Below are 18,614 nucleotides of genomic sequence, written 5' to 3' on the forward strand. Positions count from 1 at the left end.
GTAAGAAGTCATTATATAATAAACCTTAATTACAACACTCTGGGCAAGAGAGCAAGATGGGCTTGGAGCCGAACCTAGAATTACCCAAGACCCCAGTGCTCGGCCCGTTCCCACTGACTGTGCTCACAGAGGCCTGAGTTACCCAAGACCCCAGTGCCCGGCCCCTTCCCACTGACTGTGCTCACACAGGCCTGAGTTCATGTTGAGCTGTTAGTCAATCTCCTAGCCTCACCAGAGAGAATGTGATCATTTCAGGGAAACTAGAAGTTTACAAAGACAAAGTGAATTTCCCAAGTCACATGCTGTCCTTTAGTTCCTAGTGAAGGTCTCCCCACCTCCAACCTAGACATCCAATATTCTCCCAAATCATACAACTAATCAGGACAGATTTATGAGTGTGGTCAGATCCCAGCATGTTCTAGAAGTTAGCAGAGTCTTAACTTCCCCACGCTGTGCCTACAGCCCAGGACCAGCCCTCAGCGCCAACACAGAGCCTTGAGAAGCCATTTCCGCATCTTTTCTCTCATCTTATTCTCAAAATAAACCTTTTCGAGGCCGGGGATGTCGCTCAGTTAGGAGAGTGTTTGCCTGACAGGCACAAGACCCTGGGCTTGATCCCCGAGCTCCACATAATCAGGGTGTGGTGGTGCAGAGGAGGGGAACCAGAAGCTCAAGGTCACCTTTGTCTACATAGCATCTTCTAGGTTAGCCTTGGCTACAGGAGACCCTGTCTCCCAACAAAGAAATAACAAATGTTTAATTCGGGAAATCTGAGGCTCAGAGGTGCCAATCTGGCCAAGGACAGTATGGAGGGTCCATGTGGTACCCTATCCATCCATGTCCATCACATGCCAGTATTTATATTAACAAAACTGAGGCCTCGCTGACTTACAGGCTAACAGGAGGCAAGGAGAAAAAGTGGAGAAAGCACCTGCTCTTACACTCAAGTCTGGGTTTCTGGATTTGAATCTCTGCCCTACTGTTCGCCAGCCACGAGACCTGAAGCAATCTTCTTAACTCCTCTGTGGCCCCATTTCCCCATCCGTGCAATGGGTAGAGGAACCCCGCCACCCTTGTAGAAATGCTCAGAGGTCAAATGAGGATGATGAATTTATGAGTGGCTCTTGTGTTTTCAAGTGTCTCCTGTCCCCAAACGCTCACGAGTGAGGTTGATGTGGCCGAGCACGCTGCCTTGTCTTCTAAAGAAGGAAAGGATCCTCCTGTGCCAGCCCAGCCTCTACATCTGGCACCAGTTCCTCTTAACAGCTTCCAAGAGCCTCCTCTGCACGGGCTCTCTTACTTCTCGGGCTGCCTTTTAACACTGTGTACAAGCTTTTAAATTCAAGTCCCCTAAAGTGTCCTCTGGAAGGACCCTGTAAGGGCTGAAGAGGGGATGGCTGGATGCCCAACACGGCCTCCTCAGCCACTGCTCACACTCCACCATCAGTCTGTGATGTCAGAGTTCGAGGCACGACCAGAGGAGAAGCAGGAATAAACTGAGCACAGAAGGAACCACAGGGGACAGAGGCCTCCCGCCCACAGAGCAAGGGAAAGAGACTGGGGCCTCAGAGAAAGGGGGGAATGGGAGTAAGGGGAAGAAGGGGAAAGGGGAACCCCCTCAGCAGCACCTCTCTTTAAGCCTTCACCATGGGGAGGAGGGGCAGTGGCTTCTCACCTACTGTGGCCAAGGCCCTGAGCTCTTGTCCCTCCTCAGCCTCTGTGGCATTCCAGTTGGGGCTGTCATTTCCCCACCCCCAAAGCCTCATGGGATAAAGGTTTGTTCCCCAGAGCGGCACTTATTGAGAAGTGTCTTAACAGGTAAGGCCTGTTGGGAGATCTACAGTCTTCGGGGGTGTGCAGGGGTTGGGGGGAAGTGGGGCTCTCTGTTGCCTCCAACCTTGAAGTAAGTGGCTATTGCAGGACATTTGATCACATTGTGAACCCAGAGATTGTGCTACTTACTCAAAGGCCCTGTTTCTAGTTGTGGTATGTCAGCCCTCACCACACACCTTTAACCTCCTCTGGCTGAAACACAGACTCTCTCTCTTAGCGCACACCTTTAGCCCCAAACAAGGAAGGTAAAATTAGTTTGTAGAAGGAAACACCCATGTTTGAAAGTGATGTCTAATTGAGTGGCAGACAAAGTGACAAATCAGAGAAAGATTTGACAGAATAGGATCTGCCCAACTCTCATGAGAACAGAGAGGAAAGGGAAGCTACTTACGAGAACACTGCGGAGAGAAGGGGAGAAAGGAGGTGGCAGTTTTACCAGGACAGTTATAGAGAGACAGGCTGCAGAGAAAGAACAAGCTAGACACAGGTGAAGACAGAACGAGTCAGAGAATGAGAAGGAGCCAGAAAATTAGAATATAACTGTCAGAGTTAGTTTGAGGTCAAACAGAGCAATTCAGGAGAAGCTGAGAGAAACCAGACTGAGACAGTCAGTGTGGAGAGGAGTTTGAGCCAGAACAGCTCAACCAGCAGAGTTCAGAAAGAACTAGAAAGACTGAGCTTATTCAGCTGTAAGTCTCAGAGGCTGAAAACATTCTAGGCCTAGATAATATTATACAGAGGCTAGAAGCTTCCGGGACTAGACCTGGGTTAGCAGACTGAGGTAGTAAGCTTCTGAGACAATTACTCAGGAGAATAAAAAATACTTTGACAAGCACCTTTATTCCACACCTATCCAGCTCTGTGCTGTCTCACCCAACGCCCAATCAAATATCCCAGTCACCAGCAGGGCCAGTCGTGAACTTGAACCTACAAAATGTCAGCTAGACTGGGGATCCAGCTCAGGAGTGGGACACTCAATTTGATGTAGAAGGCCCTGGGTTCAATCCTCGTCACCAAGAACTACACAAAATGTGAATGAAAAGAAATCTGTCCTCATTTTACGCTGATCACAAGGACAGAAAGCTGAGTCGCTTGATCCTTCTGGCCTATTCCCCCACCTCCCCAGAGGGAATTTCCTAAACACAGGCACATGACACATTTCCACAGAGACCCTCCTAACTTCAAACCTCTGAACTCCCATGTTGTCTACAGGGCTAAGACCAACGTCCTGACGTAGCTCCAGGTCCTCCCAGCCCAATCCCCACCTTGAAAAAAAAAAGGATTTTATTTTAACTATATTTGTAGACACCTGCCCGCAGGTGCACAGGAGCCATCCAACGTGAGTGCTGGGAACCAAACCCAGGCCTTCTGCAAGAGCAGAACATGCTCTGAATCTCTGGTCTATTTCTCCAGCCCCCTTGCTTCTTGCTATTGAGACTTCCTATGCACCAGGACTCAAGCTGAGTGCTGGGACACAGAGCTAAGACATCACCCATGTCCTTCCAAAGCTGAGAGTCCCACAGGGGAGACAGCCACCAAGGGATGACTGATCCAGCTGGACAAAGGAAGCCCACCTGGCCTCTGAGGAAGGTGTCTGGAATACAAGAGGTGAAACAGGCCTGCAGGGAAGGGAGAAGCCCCCCAGGCAGACAAGACTAAGTCCCAGAACCACCACTACCACTACCACCACCACCACCACAACCCCCACCAGACATTCTTGCAAATATGAACATGCTCTGTCCCTGGCTATCTAGATAGCCACCAGCTCCATGGCACCTGACCTGTGGCTAATAGACCTGGAAGACTGGATTCTTAACTTTATTCAACTTTCAATGAATTTCAATGTAGACAGCCATGCAAAGCTAGGGGCTGTTGAATTAGATAGCATAGGGCACTAAAACGCAGGCGACAGATAACAAAACAAATGTCCCCAAATTCAGACCTTGACATTTTAACCCTCAATGTGGTGGCGCCAGGAGGTGGGACCTGTAGGGGGAGGGCGGTGGTCACTAGAATAAGATCTCATACACTCGATTCTTGATTTTACACACACACACACACACACACACACACACTTACTTCAGAAAGGCTGCCTAGCCTCCATTCCACCACAGACCGAGAAGACAGCCATCCATTTTCATGAAACAGACTGTTACTAGACACTGGATCTGGCTCCACTACACATGACGTTGGCCTCTCTACCCTTGAACTTAGAGAAATAAGTTATTTGTCATCTGAGCCATTTGCCGTGGAGTGCTTTTTGCTAGGGTGGTCTAAAAGCACGAGATGAACAGGTAACTAACTCTTGGCGTTGTACAGGGGAAACCTCAAGGCCTGTTCTATATGGACACCCACGATGATGATACGACCTGCCCTGGCCATCTCCATCTCTACAAGACCTGTCTGTCCCGTACCGCCCCCACGGCTGTGCTAGACAGCTTTTCTACTCCTTATTTTCCAGTCAGGAGCAACTAGTATCGTGTTTCTATGCCCACCACTAGACCCTGCGTCTGTTTCATCCAGACGGCTCTAAACCATGAGTACGATTCTGGTACACGGCTACAACCCATAAACATTTAATTAACAAGCAGTAGGGAGAGAGTATTGATTAACCTCTCCTCTCTAACAAGGACCTGAGACCCTCACTTGGCTCTCCAGAATGAAAGACTTTGGTAAACAAGTATCCCAAGTTCTCAACCAGCATCCAGGGTTTCTTGCAGGTGTTCTACACGGTTCTCAGAATCTATGGGTCAGCTCAGAACAAGTGACTCCTAGAATCCACTCTGGGACCGTCCCAGGCTCGGGCACCAACTTCATCGCTTAGGATGTACATGATCCCAAGCAAGCTACTGCAGTGGGCTTGCCTCAGTTTCCCCAAGGGGAAGAAATGGACCATTGCATCAGCCCTTACAGTGAATGGTAAGGTATGAAACAACTAGGATGCACAAGGCCCAGCACACAGTGAGCACTCGATAACAGTGCCAGTATTAAAGTGGCCTGTACCCTGATTCTGAAATCACAGGGAATAACGCAAATGCTTGAACCCCTACACAGGCCATCCTCCTGTTCTCTGGAATGCAAAGGATAAAATCCAGCCTCTTACTCACAAAGTGTTACCAAAATGCTCCTGTTGTTCCCAAGAGAAAATTTATTTTAATTTCTTCTAACTTCAAAATGACATGGTTCCCCACTGCATTCTGGGTGGCAGGGGCGAGGAAGGAAGCGATGGAACCTGGACCAGCAGCGTCCCAAAGGTTATAAAGCGATCGGGTGGGGAAAAATAAAAGAGCGAAGGCAGCTGCGGGGTGGGTGCACAGGGGAGGTGGAGAGAATTCCCTTGAGTTTCTGCTATTATTGAATACCCCAACTCTCAAGGCAGCTCGCCCGCCCCCTCCTCCACGTGGGCTGAGCCCTGCTAATGAGAACGCGAAGCCCTGCCTGCATTACCGCAATAATGATTTCCCTGTTGCATTTTTTACATGCCTGCTGCTTTATCATAGCCGAAGTAGACATATATTTTCAATAAATCCCTTCCCTCCCTCGCCCCTCCCGAACTCTGAGCTCTCCCCGGAAATGTTGTTCCCGGGAACCCCCTCCTCCCTCCGCACAACCCCTACCCCACCGCACAATGAGTTCTACTAATCAAAACAGAGAGGAAAGGGGGAAAAAAGAAAAAAATGGAAAAATCACAGCTGCTAAAAAGCACCGCTCGCTGTAAGCCCAAGCCCTCCACATTTTTCTGCAGGAAGCAGTCGCTGCTTCAAGGACATGGCGCCCCTCCCCGATCAGAAAGCTTCAGCAGAGTTGCTCAAAGGGGAAGGAGGAGGGGGCGGGTGAAGAAATCTAATATTCCCTCTTTCCTATTTTGACTAAGCCAGCACAGACAGAAATATAGATAAGGCCTTGAATAACTGATTTAACAAAATGTCACTTATCAAAAGGGGTGGGGGAAGGGATGGTATTTGCATTCAAGGGCTCTAGTTAAGCCATGCTGCAAGGCCACACAGAACAGCAAGGAAAGGAACCCTGCTCTGGTCTCCCTCACAGGCTGAAAACACTGGGCCTGGGTTTCTCCCCACATCAAGAACCAATGGGAATAAAAACCAGAGATTTAAAAAAAAAAAAATCTTAAAAAAAAAACGGAAAAAAAAATCTGATTCTTACATAAGCATGTATACAGTACCAACCAGTGGCAGGCTGTGTGCAGGAAGCTGGGGTGCAGAGCGCAGAGGTGACCCAGTTCTCCCCTCCCCAAACTCCCAGTCTAGAAGGGGTAATCTCAAACAGAGATTCTGCAAGCCAAGTGCAGCAGGGGTCCCAGGACCGTGGCCTGTACCGCCCCAAGGGTCCTGGCCCAAGACCAAGGCAAGGCACACACAGGCACCCAGATACCTAAGGAATGGGTATTTATGAGAGAGATCATCAGATCCCAGAGTGGGTCGTAATGAGCTAAAACTACTCAAACGGAAGGACGTCCTGGGGTCCTCAAGGTTCAACCTCTGACAACTACATTCTCACCCAGCTAAAGAGACACAGGAAAGCCAGCTGGGAGTTCTATGAACCAGCCTCTAATTTATTTTTAAGGGTGGGCTGCAATTCCTATGGTCCAGACACTCAATTAACACTCACATTTTCTTGGATATCAACTCTTGCCTTCTTTTTCTTTAAGATAGATAGATAGATAGATAGATAGATAGATAGATAGATAGATAGATAGATAGATAAAAGGCCTTGACCAACCTTTGTTATGGTGACACACCCAGCATCCATCCATCCATCCAGGGGCCCTTACACTGAATGGTCAGGGTATGATATGACTAAGCTATCTGCACAAAGGAAATTAGTGTTTCTCAGGTAGCAAACTGTCCAGGGCCCTGCTATGCCTCAAGGTCAGAACCCAAAGACCTGAACCTATCCAGGTAGTCCCACCCAGGGAACTCACTGCCACAGGGTCAATCTCAAGTTTTGGCCTAAACCTCAAAAGCTGTGTGATCCAGAATAACAGAACCAGCCAGTCTTGAGTTTCAAAAAACGAAACATTCCGTTGGGGGGTGGGGGTGAGGCTGGAAAGGTGGCTCAGTGGTTAAGCTCAATGGCTGCTCTTGCAGAGGACCTAAGTTCAATTCCCAGCACCCACATGGCAGCTCACAATCATCTGTAACTCCTGTTCTAGGGGATCCAATACCTTCCTCTGCCCTCCAAGGGGGCACTGACTGCATGTGGTCCACAGACGTACACATGGGCAAACACCCATACACATAAAAAACAAATAGATGAATACAAGCTGTTCACACGTGCTTAAATCTTTGGAGGACTAGGGTCACTGGTACTGTAAGCCCTTAACACCCACACCACCCTCTCAGCTTCCTTGACCCTGTGTTGGCACTCCATTCTTACTGAATGACACACAACTCTGACGGTGAGACTCGAAGGGCACAGGCCATTCACGGTCTGGCATCAAAGTGAGCAGTGGTTGCCAGCTACACGTGTGGCTCTCAATCCCTCTTCCCTTTTCCTTTATTCTGGAGTTACAGGTTTGGATTATCATGTGCAGCTATCTTCGGCTATTGAGAATCTAAGCATTCTCCACTGTCATTGGGAGATGCCAATAAGACAAGCCAAAGAACATACAGAACTTCAAAATCCTGGGAACTTTCCGTCAGCGTGGCGTGCACGTCCTCATGAGCTATCAGGCTTCATCACGCATCTCCCTCTCTAGGCACGTCAAACCACGCCCTGCTGTTTCAAACATGCATTTCCCACATAAATACAGGAAGACGCTTCGTCCATGGTGTGACAAAATCTCTCCGGCAATTCGAGACAGTGAGATCAGTGTAGTCCCATCTCCTATTCTGGGTGTGGTTAAAGTTTCTCATCATGAAAATAATTTTAAAATAAATAACTCGAGCCTCACTCTCGAAGGTGGGCAACAGAATTCCACGTGTGCAGGACTGATTTTTAAAACTGGAAATGACTCTCCAGTATATGTGGCAAGGCGGAAGGCCTGCTTTATGCTAGATTCAGCCTTGTGGCGCTAACATGACTGAATCCAAACAGCTAAGACACCGAGAGCCAGAAAGATGGCTCAGCAGGTGAAGGAGTCTTCTGCCAAGCTCAGAGAGTTCTGTCCTCTCTGGGACCTACGTGATAGAAGAAGAGAAGCAAGTCCTACAATTTGTCTTCAGACCTGCACAGGTATGCGTGACTTGCACATGCACATGTACACACACACACACACACACACACACACACACACTAAATAAATAAATAAATAAATAAATAAATAAATAAATAAATGTAAATACTGATATATGCTTAGCTGGAACCACAGCCAGCCTTTCTGAGTAAGTTCAAGGTCCCCCTGCACCTGATTCACAAGGTTCTTTGAGGAACAAACCAAACCTTGCTTGTTCCTTTGGATAAACAATCTCACATTCTGCCTACAGAGTCAGGGTTTGAATCTGTCTTGATTGGCTTTCGTCAGCCAGCATTTCTGATGCCCAACTTGGGGCCATTGAGAGCAGTCTTAAAAAGGATGGTGACAAAACCCCAAACCAAAAGCGACTTCAGAGAAGGAGCAAGAGTGGGAGGAGGTTCTGAGAACTAAGGGAAGAGTTTCAGGTTTCACATCCAACACTGAAGATGGAGCTGCAGAACAGGCCACCTCCCTGCCTTCTGCACGGGAATCCTCTTCTCCCCCCTCCCCCAAGTCCATACTTTCCAGACCTTGTCTGAGCCCACCGTACAAAACTGTAGGAGGGGAAGAGACAGATGTTGTCGTCCTCCTGTTAGAGATGAGAAACAGCTGGGAGCACAACTGGACCTCAGATCTTTGAACTCCCTCCTCACCCACGCACCTGCCACATAAACCCCACAGTCAAGGCCTTGTGGAGGTCACAGCATCCGATAATTCGATACTTTTGTGAATGGCAGAACAGATGAGAGGCACCTATGGACGCAGGGTTTTGTGCATCTCAGACTGGCCTCAAACTCCTTATGCAGAAGAAAAGAACCTTGGACTTTGGGTCCTCCTGCCTCTACTTCCCTGGCTAGGATTTGAGGTGTGTGTACCACCTCACCTGGCTGATACAGTGGTAAGGACTGAACCCAGGGCTTCAAGCATGCCCTGCAAGCATTTTACCAAATATTCAGTATGGCTTGTGTTTGTTTTTGTTTTTAAGCTTCCCGTTCAAAACATATAGCACCATGCCTCACCTCTTGAACAGGGCTAAGGTCTTTTTCTAGTCATAGCTGGATAATAAATCAAACGGAAAGCCCAAAAGAAATGAAGACTGTTTTCCTTAAGCAAAAGTAATCTGTTCTTTCTCTATGCTGCTCAGTAATGCGGTCAAATGATCAGAAAAAAAAAAAATGCAGTGTAATTTCTGATGCAGTTTTAACCCTTGGAGTATCTGGCCAAAGCTCTGAGCCTGGACCCTTCCCAAGGACAATGCAGCCTCAGCCTGGGGTAGAGGAGAGGGGAGCAGTGTATTGTAGCACCATGGAGTTCCTGTCTGGCCACCCACACCTTCACTCTAGCTGTACCCTCAGTACAGGATGGAGGAGACACCACTCCCTGCTGCAAAAGCCAGATCCTCCCCCTCAGACCTGCTGGAGAGCGAGCTTCTCTCAGTTGATCCAGTCCATTTCTTGAAATCAATCAGCCCTCTCCACTGATCGCTCCCATCAGATGGGGGGTGTGTGTGAGTGTGTGTGAGTGTGTATGTGTGTGTGAGTGTGAGTGTGTGAATGTATGTGTGAGTGTGTGTGAGAGTGTGTGTGAGTATGTGAGTGTGTGTGTGAGTAAATGTGTGTGAGTGTGTGAGTGTGTGTGTGAATGTGTGTGTGTGAGTGTATACAAATGTGTGTGCATATGTGTATGTGTGTGAGAGTGTGTGAATGTGTGTGTGAGTGTGTGTGTGAGTGTGTGAGTGTGTGTGCATGTGTGTGTGTGTGTGTGTGTGTGTGTGTGTGTAGTGGGGGTGGATGGGGAAGAGGAGAGATGAGCTCCTGCCGTCATGTGTAGATGTCAAAGAACAATTTGAGGAAGTCAGTTCTCGTCTGGTTTGTCATCCCACGATGTGGTCCCTCTCAACCATCACACTGACCTTTCATGAGCATCACACGTGCATACACACACACACACACACACACACACACTCCATACAACCCATTCAAGGAGTCTCCTGGATTTAGCCACCTGATAGGGCTTTTGTGCTCTTTTATTTCTCGCCTGGCCGCCCACTTCCTTTGACACTGGCTACAACATCAGACTACAGACCTAACATATCCATTTTATGTGTACCGGCCACTTCCAACCTACTGGTGCTTGACTGGAAGTATCTTAACTGTGAGCCTCGATTCCCAGCCTCCCCCTACTTCAGCTAACAGGACACCATCTCTCCAAGTGCACTGACCAGAAACTTTAGAATCACCCCATACCCTGTCTACCCTACCAAAGCCAAACTGTTACTCAGCCCGCTCTGTCTCCAACCTCCATCCCACACCCACCTGTCCCTCCCCAGACACCCTGGTCATCTCCTTATTTCACAGACTCCAACTGCTTCTTTACTGTGCCCACCCCCCACCTCCACAACAACCAATCTCCATTTTCCTTCAAATGTCAAGCTCCTTGAACTGTGAGTTAGGTTATACCACTTCCCACTCAGTACGCTGCAAAAGAAATACAAATCCTTGGGTGGCCAAGGATTAGTACAAAAAGGCAGTTGAAGCCAAGCCCAACAACCTGAGTTCAATTCCCAGGAGAAACTGTGGAAGGAGAGAAACACAGGTGCACATGCACACACGTACAATTTAAATGTAATTTCAAAAGATCCAAATATTTAAGCAGGGTCCAGGGCTATAGACCTTGTAATCCCAGCTACACAGAGGCTAAAGCAAGAAGATCGAAACTAGTTCAAGGCCAGCCTGGGGTATGCAATGAGTTCAAGACCAGTCATAGTCTACACAGACTGTCTAGTCACACACACACACACACACACACACACACAATTAGAATCTCTTTTAACAACTGGCAGAAAGAAAGAAGGAGGGAAGGAAGGAAGGGAGGGTAGAAGGAAGAAAGGGAAGGGAGGGGAGGGAAGGAAAGGGAAGGGAAAGGGCGGGGCTGGAGGTGTAGCTCAGCGGTACAGCGCTTGTCTGGCATGTGTAGAGTTATTTAGGTTTAGCACTAAAAATAAGAGATGGAATTCCAACCCTTTCCAAGGCCCACAGGGTTCCAAATGACCGTCCAAGGTCGCCCTTTCTCCCTCCCCCTTATCTGTGTCCTCCCCTAGCTTCCTACAGATCTAAAGCTGGCCACACAGACTCTCCTTTACATGGCCACTCTGTTTTCTCCCACCCTGCTCCTCAAGGAGGCTGCATTAAGTCTTCTGCCTGGTCCCTACTTCACAAGAAGCTATATCACAGTTTGCAGCATCCATCTCTGCCCATGTCCATCTGTGGCAGCCAGAGAGAGAATCATTTCTTAGAATCGCCAAGATTCCCAGTCCCTTATTGTGGCTGGCAAATAACATGTCTCAACACAGAGTAAGCTAACTGGGGCTGGAACAATGGCTCAGCTGTTAAGAGCCCTGGTCCCTCTTGCAGAGGACCCAGGTTCAATTCCAGCACCCACGCGGTGACTCACAACCCCCTCATAACTCTGGTTCTAGGGGATCCAATGCCCTCTTGTGGCCACTGAGGGCACTGAGCATGCACAAGCTACACAGACATACAAGACAAAAAGGCTTACGCGCATAAAAATAAATAGACAAATAAATAAATAAAATAATTCTAAAAACAAGTAACTGCTAAGTGTGAGAATGAAAAACAGGGCTTCTCAAGTCAGTCATTAAAATAATTAATAACACCACATTATGTGAGCCCAAAATTTTCACAGCCATTTAGACCCAAAGTTTTATTTTTCCTTCTCGTCTTCCTCCAAAAGTATTTTCAGTGTCAGTAGCCCAGTAGCCCAGCACGTCCTACACCACTCCTAGCTTATTGTCCTCTAAGAGGAAACAAACAAACAAACAAACAAACAACCCAAATATCCATTTCCTCAGCCCGAATTCCTGTAAGCAGCTACTCTGAGAATTTAAAATTCTTAGAAAACATCACAGAGCGGGTTTTGGTGGTTGTGTCTGTCCTTTAACTCAGAAGAGATTTTCTAAAAGAATCATGGAACAATTCACCTAGAAAGACTTTAATAGTTACTAAAAATTACAGCCCCGGGGGATGGCTCAGTGGGTAAACTGCATAGACAGAAGGACCCGAGTTCAGATCTCCAACGCCCAAGCAATGAAACAACATGGTGGCGGGCAGCTATAATCCCAGCACAAGAGGCAGAGACAGAAGGATGGGTTCCTGGGGTTCACTGGCCATCCACTGAACTAATGAGCTCCAGACTCAGTGAGAAATTCTGTTTCAAAACTTAAAGTGAAGAAGGCCAGAGCAAGGCACCTTGGCAGGGCACCTAAGGAAGAGACATAGGTAACACTGGCTGACTCCTGACTTGTTTATCGCGAGCTCGCGGGTGAGCGGCAGCCAGGGAGGCAGACACGCACGTATACATGCACGTACGCACGTACGCACCCACGCCCATGGCACCCTGATAAACATACCAGTAACTGCAATCGGGCTGGTTTTAGTCCCTTCCCGGGAGGGGTGGGGATAGAGAGAAAAATCTCAACTGTATTTTAACCTCACCAGTTACCCTCCAATATGAAAATCTAGAAATACGGTTAACCCACAAGATCCTTGAAGATTGTAGCCTTCCCACAAGATCTCCGAGGACTTCGCCCCCCTTCCCTCTTCAGCCACACAGTTTGTGAGTTCAGAACTGGGCAGGGGTTGTGTTACTCCGGAGCAACCTCTTAACGCAGCCTGGGGTCTGGAGCACCTGTCTGGATCAATTAATTTTCTGGGTCAATATCGAAAGTCAATAGAGCTTTCTCCCGAAAAGCCCGGGGTGGCAGTACAGCTCCCGGAAGTGACCATACACCGTCAGTAAGGACCCTAACAATACTCGGATAAACCGCAATAGCCCACACGTGACTTCACAGTTCATCAGGCAAGGCCACAGTGAGCTTTGGGGGTCCCCTTCTCCTCCCCAAAACTACCTGCTGCCTGGGAACAACTGCTTAATCAACCTCAGGCTTGACTAAGCATTAGCTCATCCAGCCAGCTGGCTGGAGAGGAAACTTCGAAGATGAACTGAAATTATTTTGGGTGCCTGAAAGTACAAGCTCACTCTCCAGTAGCACGTATAATTAGGATTTTTCTTTTTTTACTATATCTACAACAGGGTTGGAGAGGTGGCTCAGCAGTGAAGGACACTCACTGCTCCTTCCAGACAACTGGAGTTCCAGTCCCCAGTGAGCCCCGATGAGGAGGGTCACCACTGCCTGTAACTGCAGCTCCAGGGGACCCCACGCCTCTGGCCTCCTCCGCAGGCATCTGCACTCACATGTGCACACACCCACATGCAGACTTAAGCACATAGACACAATTAAAAAAAATTTTTTTTTTAAATCGGTAAGACATAAATGAATGAACGGGTCTACAGCGGCGGCAGGCTCTCCTAGGTAATGGCTTTTTACATGTTGGCACGGTTGCCAGGCCGCTCAAGAGCCTTGTGGAATGCCAACGTACAAATCCATTTCTCCATGAGAAGACAAAAAACAGAAGTTAATCAACTCGCCCCGAGTCCATGAAGCAATTTGGCCGTTGGCCCAGGAAGACAGTGTCAAGAGCTCTGGGCCCGCACTCCACATGAGTCTGGAATAAAGCTGAAACCCAAAGATCTATCCTTTTAAAAATAACTAATAATAACCCCCATATATGCAGGAACGGCTAGAAATTGGTACCCTGTCGATTTTCAGAGACACCTTGGCCTGCCTTAAGCATACAGTCACCTTAGAAGTCCTGCCTGTCATGTTACCAATGTCCACAAACTCCAACCAACTACTAAATATAAACAGTGCTAGCACTTCCCACCCCATCAGCCTCACTGCAAGGTCTTCTACGCACTACCCCACCCCATCAAGGGGAAAAAAAAACCCAATACTTTGTGTTCTTACAATCAACCTATACATCAAAGAAGAAAGAGAAAATTCTAAACAAGCTTTGTTTTTGTGCCTGCCCATTTTTATATACGAGGCACAGAACAGGCCCTGTCCCCTCTCACCTTTATAATTTATACTCTGAACTCAACAAAAACCACAGGCCCAGGCCGGTTAACAGAGTACTTTCTGCACAGCTCACAGACTGACTCTTTCACAGCAAGCTTGTGTAAATTCTCTGATATTAGCACATGCCTGCTACGTGGATGCCTGCTTACCAAGCTGTGAAAAGACCCACATTCACTCTGGAACCTACAAAATTAATCTTCTCTGTGCCTTATAGGCAAAGGCCCCTTCCCTCCCTCCCTCCCTCCCATCCCCCTCCCCACCACCACCATGTCAGGCTGGTTTCTAAACAATCAGTTGGCGAAAATGGACTTGCCCAAAAGGGCGGGGCCCAAAGGGGTGTGTCACTCACGACTATCAATTCTTGTAAATCAATTCCTGACAATTGTCACAATATTTTTAAAAAAGAATGAATTATGATTCTTGGACCTTCAAACCTTTATTACCACGAGAACACTGAATGGCGGCGGGGGTTTGGGGGCGGTTACTGTGGCTTGATTAATGGCCAAAGCAAGACAATAAAATAAATCTCATAAATGTTAAGAGGGGAAAAAAAAAACTGAACCACTATTCTTGGCTCCCAGGTTAGACATGTAAATAATTCCACCCTGGAATAAACACACATGAGAGATTCTTATTTACTCTCCCAGTGCGTACACCCAATCAGGCTCAGCTACTCGCCCAGTTAAAGATACCAGCTAATTTGTTTAGCTAATGCCTAGTTGGGAACATGTGATAGGTAGCACTAACAATTCTAACTCAACTCTCAAACTGCCAAATATCAAACCCTCGATCCTAAAATCTGATGGGAGGAAGGACAGAAGACAAAATGAACTGCTTATCAGTAACATAGAGGGGTTTTTTTTGTTTTTTGTTTTAACCAATTTTCCCTTTCTTGACTCAAAACCTGTCTACAGAACTAGGAAAAGCTTAACCGACTTTAGTTAACCCCAGTGTTAGTTGGTTATGCCTTAACCTTACTAACCAGTTCCTGGCCAGACACCCTGGTGCTCAAATTATCCTGGCCAAGTTCAACTCCCCACCCCAGCACCCATCAAAGTAAAAGTATCTGCAGAACCCAGTAGGCTGAGCGCCAAGAAAGCAAGCAAGGAGAGGCAAAGACTGCTGGTTTAACTAGCTAAGTGCTGGGTCCTCTAGCATCTCCTCCAACTGAGCCACACGGCACACTTCCCCACAGAACTCCTTGCGTGAAAAAGTGCCAGTGGTGCAGAAGATTGTCACCGCCTGGGACAACTTAAAACTCCTTTCTAAGAAAGAAAGGAAGAAAGAAAGAAAGAAAGAAAGAAAGAAAGAAAGAGCGAACACCTCTGCTGCCTAAGGAAAAGGCCAAGGCGAACTGCTTCCCCCAGGCATGCTCTGCTGTCTCGGGCCATGCCTCAGCTGGTCATCACTAAGCACGACTTCCACACACTTCACAAGACAGTCCAGAACCACGAAAGATCCAGCACTAACTAGAACACAAACACTTCACTTACCAAAGCAACATTTGTCTGAGGACTTTGACAGCAAGCTGACCCTAACCTGCCGGGAACCCAAAAGCATTTTCTTCTTTAACCCAAGGATGGCAGGCACGCAAGCTCCAGCCAGGTGCTGGCCAGGGGCTGCCTGCCAGGTGCGGTCAGCCTCCCTCCGTGGGTAAAACGGTGGTGGTTGGCTTTGTGATTTCTGCTTCTTCAGCCCACTAGCAGCAACTTCCCAGACTCCCGGACTGAAGTTGGGGAGTGAAGAGGCAAGTTCGCCTGCTTACACACTTCTCCCACCTGGGTGGCCACACTTACTTCTGGGGACTACCCAGCCCCCACAGCGCCCGCAGACCCACATATATACACATATGCACCATGTCAAAAACCCCAAAAGACACATCCCTAGGGTCCTGCGGTTTCTTGGCTGGAAGAATGGAGGCTTTATAATATACCAACCTTCAATTTCAAACCCACCACCGACACCCTTGAAGCCGGGGTTTGCCAGTTACACCGCCCACCTCACCCCTCCCCCTTTGCTGGGATGCTATGAGCCCCCGAGAGGGAACAGAGAAGAAGGCAAGCAGGGAAAAGGCCCTGCTAACGTACTGAAAGTAGAGGCCGCGGGAGACTTGTCTTTCTGTGTCCCCCGCAGGCTTCCCTCCACACTCCACCCCCATCTTCTTACGGAGCATCCCTCCTCCCAACTATTTTTTTTTTTTTTAATGAAACTTAATAAGCTTTTCGCCTACCTTGGCTGTTTCGGCAACAAGTGCCTGGGCAATCCGACAAGGCGACCAATCTCCACTTGGGGGGGTGAGATGGGGGGCGAGCCGAGCTGATGGAATAATTTCAATATTAATTTATGTCAGCCGCCTTCTCGCAGCTACTCATTTACAGTACTGCCCTCAGCCTGTAAACAAATATCGCTCCGCCAGGAAACATACTCCCCAGATGCAAGCCCCTCTCCCCAAGCAGGGAACCTGGCCCCTCGCCCCTCCCTCCCACAGCACGGCCCCCTCCCCCCCAAGTCCCGGGTGGGAAGCTCAGGGTTTTCCAAAGCACCAACTCACCACCTTCGGCCACCACCCCAGCAAGAAACTTACTCGGTCCGGTCTACGCCTCAACCCTCCCTCCAGGAAATCTCCTCTCCATATGTATTCAACCACCCCGCAGGAAATCTGCTCCCCCCTCCCCCCTTCTATATACATGCACACCCCCCCCTCTCCTCCTCACGCGCCCTCCCCGGCCAGAAACTTACTAGCTAGCAAGCAAGCGTGCAGGCTCTCTCGTTCTTGGAAACTTACTCCCAGATACAGCACCACCAGCACCCTTCTTTCCCCTCCTCCCCCAGGCCCTGCTCCCCTTCCTTGCCCTCCAACTCCAAACTCTCCGCATCCAGCCCCTCTCTCCCTCCCCGGTGGAAATTTGCAGCGCCGGGCTGCGCGCGTGCACCCACCCTCCTCCCCTCCAGGAAACTTACTCCCCATCTGCATGCACCGCCTCTCAGCCATCGCTTAGAGGGAAGGGGGTGTGCTGGGGAGACAGAAATACATATGTATCTCTCGCCCCTCCCCCGGCCGCAGCCCACTCAGGGCCGAGCAGCGCTAACCTGGCCTTACCTTTTTGCATGGCCCCCTCCCCGAGCCCTCCGGATCCGCTCCCCAGCACCCCAACCCACCCCTTTTCACCCATCACCCACCCCTAGCAACCGTTCCTAAGCTCCTCTCGGCCTTTTTTTTTTTTTTAATCCAGGATGCAAATTCCTCCCCTGTCAGCAAATCGACTGTCAAATTATTTTCTTGCAAAAGGAGAAAGGCGGGGTGGAGGGGGGGTCAGAAAAGGGGGGCAGACAGGCGGGTAAAGGGAGGGAGAGGGACAGAGGAGGGGAGAGATATCCCTCCGCAGAGCTGGGGCTGGCGGCGGGCGGGGAAGCAGGAAGTAAGGTGTCCAGCGCGGCGGGTTCTCCGCCGCGGCCCCCGCCCGCGCCCCTGTCCCCCGGGGCGCCGCGCTCCGGCAGGCGCGGGCCGCCCGGTGCATTGTTCGCAGCCTTTCCCCAGCCGGTGCACCGACGACTTTTTTTTTTTTTTCCGCGCTCCGCGTTGTGTGTGCGTGAGCTTGCACCTTTTGTAAGCTGGCGAGTCTCTGAACGCAAGAGGATGGGACCACGAGCCGAGGACCTGTCAGTCCCCGGAGTGCAGCAGGGACTCGGATCCGAGGAGGGGGTGGGGGACTCGAGGCCCCCTTGGAGTGGGAGGGGTGGGAGAGCAGCTTGGTGGCCGGGAAGCTGCCGCCTTCCCACTCCGGACCCGTTGCAGGATTGCTTCCTGCGTCGCAGTCGCGGTTATTGTAAAAGGCGCGTTGCGAATCTAACGACTCGGGCTGGGAGATTTTTTTGTTTTGTTGTTGTTGTTTATTTATTTAAGGATTTGCAAAGATGCCGAGATCCAGGCGGGCTGCAGGAAAGGATTGTGCCTCGAACCCTCACCACCACCACCACCGCATCCCCCGGTCTTTCTAGGGCCTGGGGGTGCTCCCAGGAAGGGATCTGCGGGTTCTGGAGAAGCTCGCGCCTCCATCCTCTGCCCCTTGGGGGCGGGGAGAGGTCTCCATCTCCGCTGGGTCTGGGAGGGAGGTTGCCTAGGAGAGAGGCGGGCAGGAGGGAGGGAGGGAGGAGAGGAGGGGGCGCGGGTGCGGCCCTGCGTCCGCCCCTCGCCGTGCGCCATGACTGTGGAACGTGGTGCCGGGGAGGAGGGCCCGCCGCCGGGGGGCCGCCCGGGGCTGCTCGGCATTGGTTGCAGAAACCCGAGCCCTGGAGTCGCTCCCCCTCCTTGGGCTTGTCTCCTCCTCCTGCTCTGCGGGGGAAAACCGCTGCACCCAAACGGAGAGCAGCTGCGAGCAAGGGGGCAGGGCGCCGGCTGGCAGGCTAGCCAAGGGTTCGAACCCCCCCCCCTCGGGGGGCGCTGGCCTCGGAAATGGGAAAAGACCCGAACAAGACCTCGTCCCAAGACTGCAGATCAGTCCAGGTGCCACGACCTTAGGGCAACATCCCAGCATCTCCAGCCATCTCCGTACTTCTTTTTTGGTCTGGGGAAACGTGCACCACAGA

The 18,614-nt window shown here is 49.8% G+C and overlaps 1 protein-coding gene across 7 annotated transcripts in view; it reads right to left on the reverse strand.

The window, feature by feature from the left end:
* Nucleotides 1-16,838, reverse strand: part of Trerf1 (transcriptional regulating factor 1) — a 221,557-nt gene extending 204,719 nt beyond the window's left edge. For all 7 annotated transcript variants that reach the window (XM_028766645.1, XM_028766643.1, XM_028766646.1 and 4 more), the window contains exons 1-2: nucleotides 16,767-16,838; nucleotides 16,258-16,343 (exon numbers count right to left, since the gene is read on the reverse strand). The gene's annotated coding sequence lies outside the window, so the exon portion shown is untranslated. The remainder of the gene's footprint in view (nucleotides 1-16,257; nucleotides 16,344-16,766) is intronic.
* Between the last annotated feature and the right edge of the window lie 1,776 nt (nucleotides 16,839-18,614).

Source organism: Grammomys surdaster, unplaced genomic scaffold (genome assembly GCF_004785775.1).
Source record: "Grammomys surdaster isolate TR1022 unplaced genomic scaffold, NIH_TR_1.0 169, whole genome shotgun sequence".
Taxonomy (NCBI): Eukaryota; Metazoa; Chordata; class Mammalia; order Rodentia; family Muridae; genus Grammomys; species Grammomys surdaster.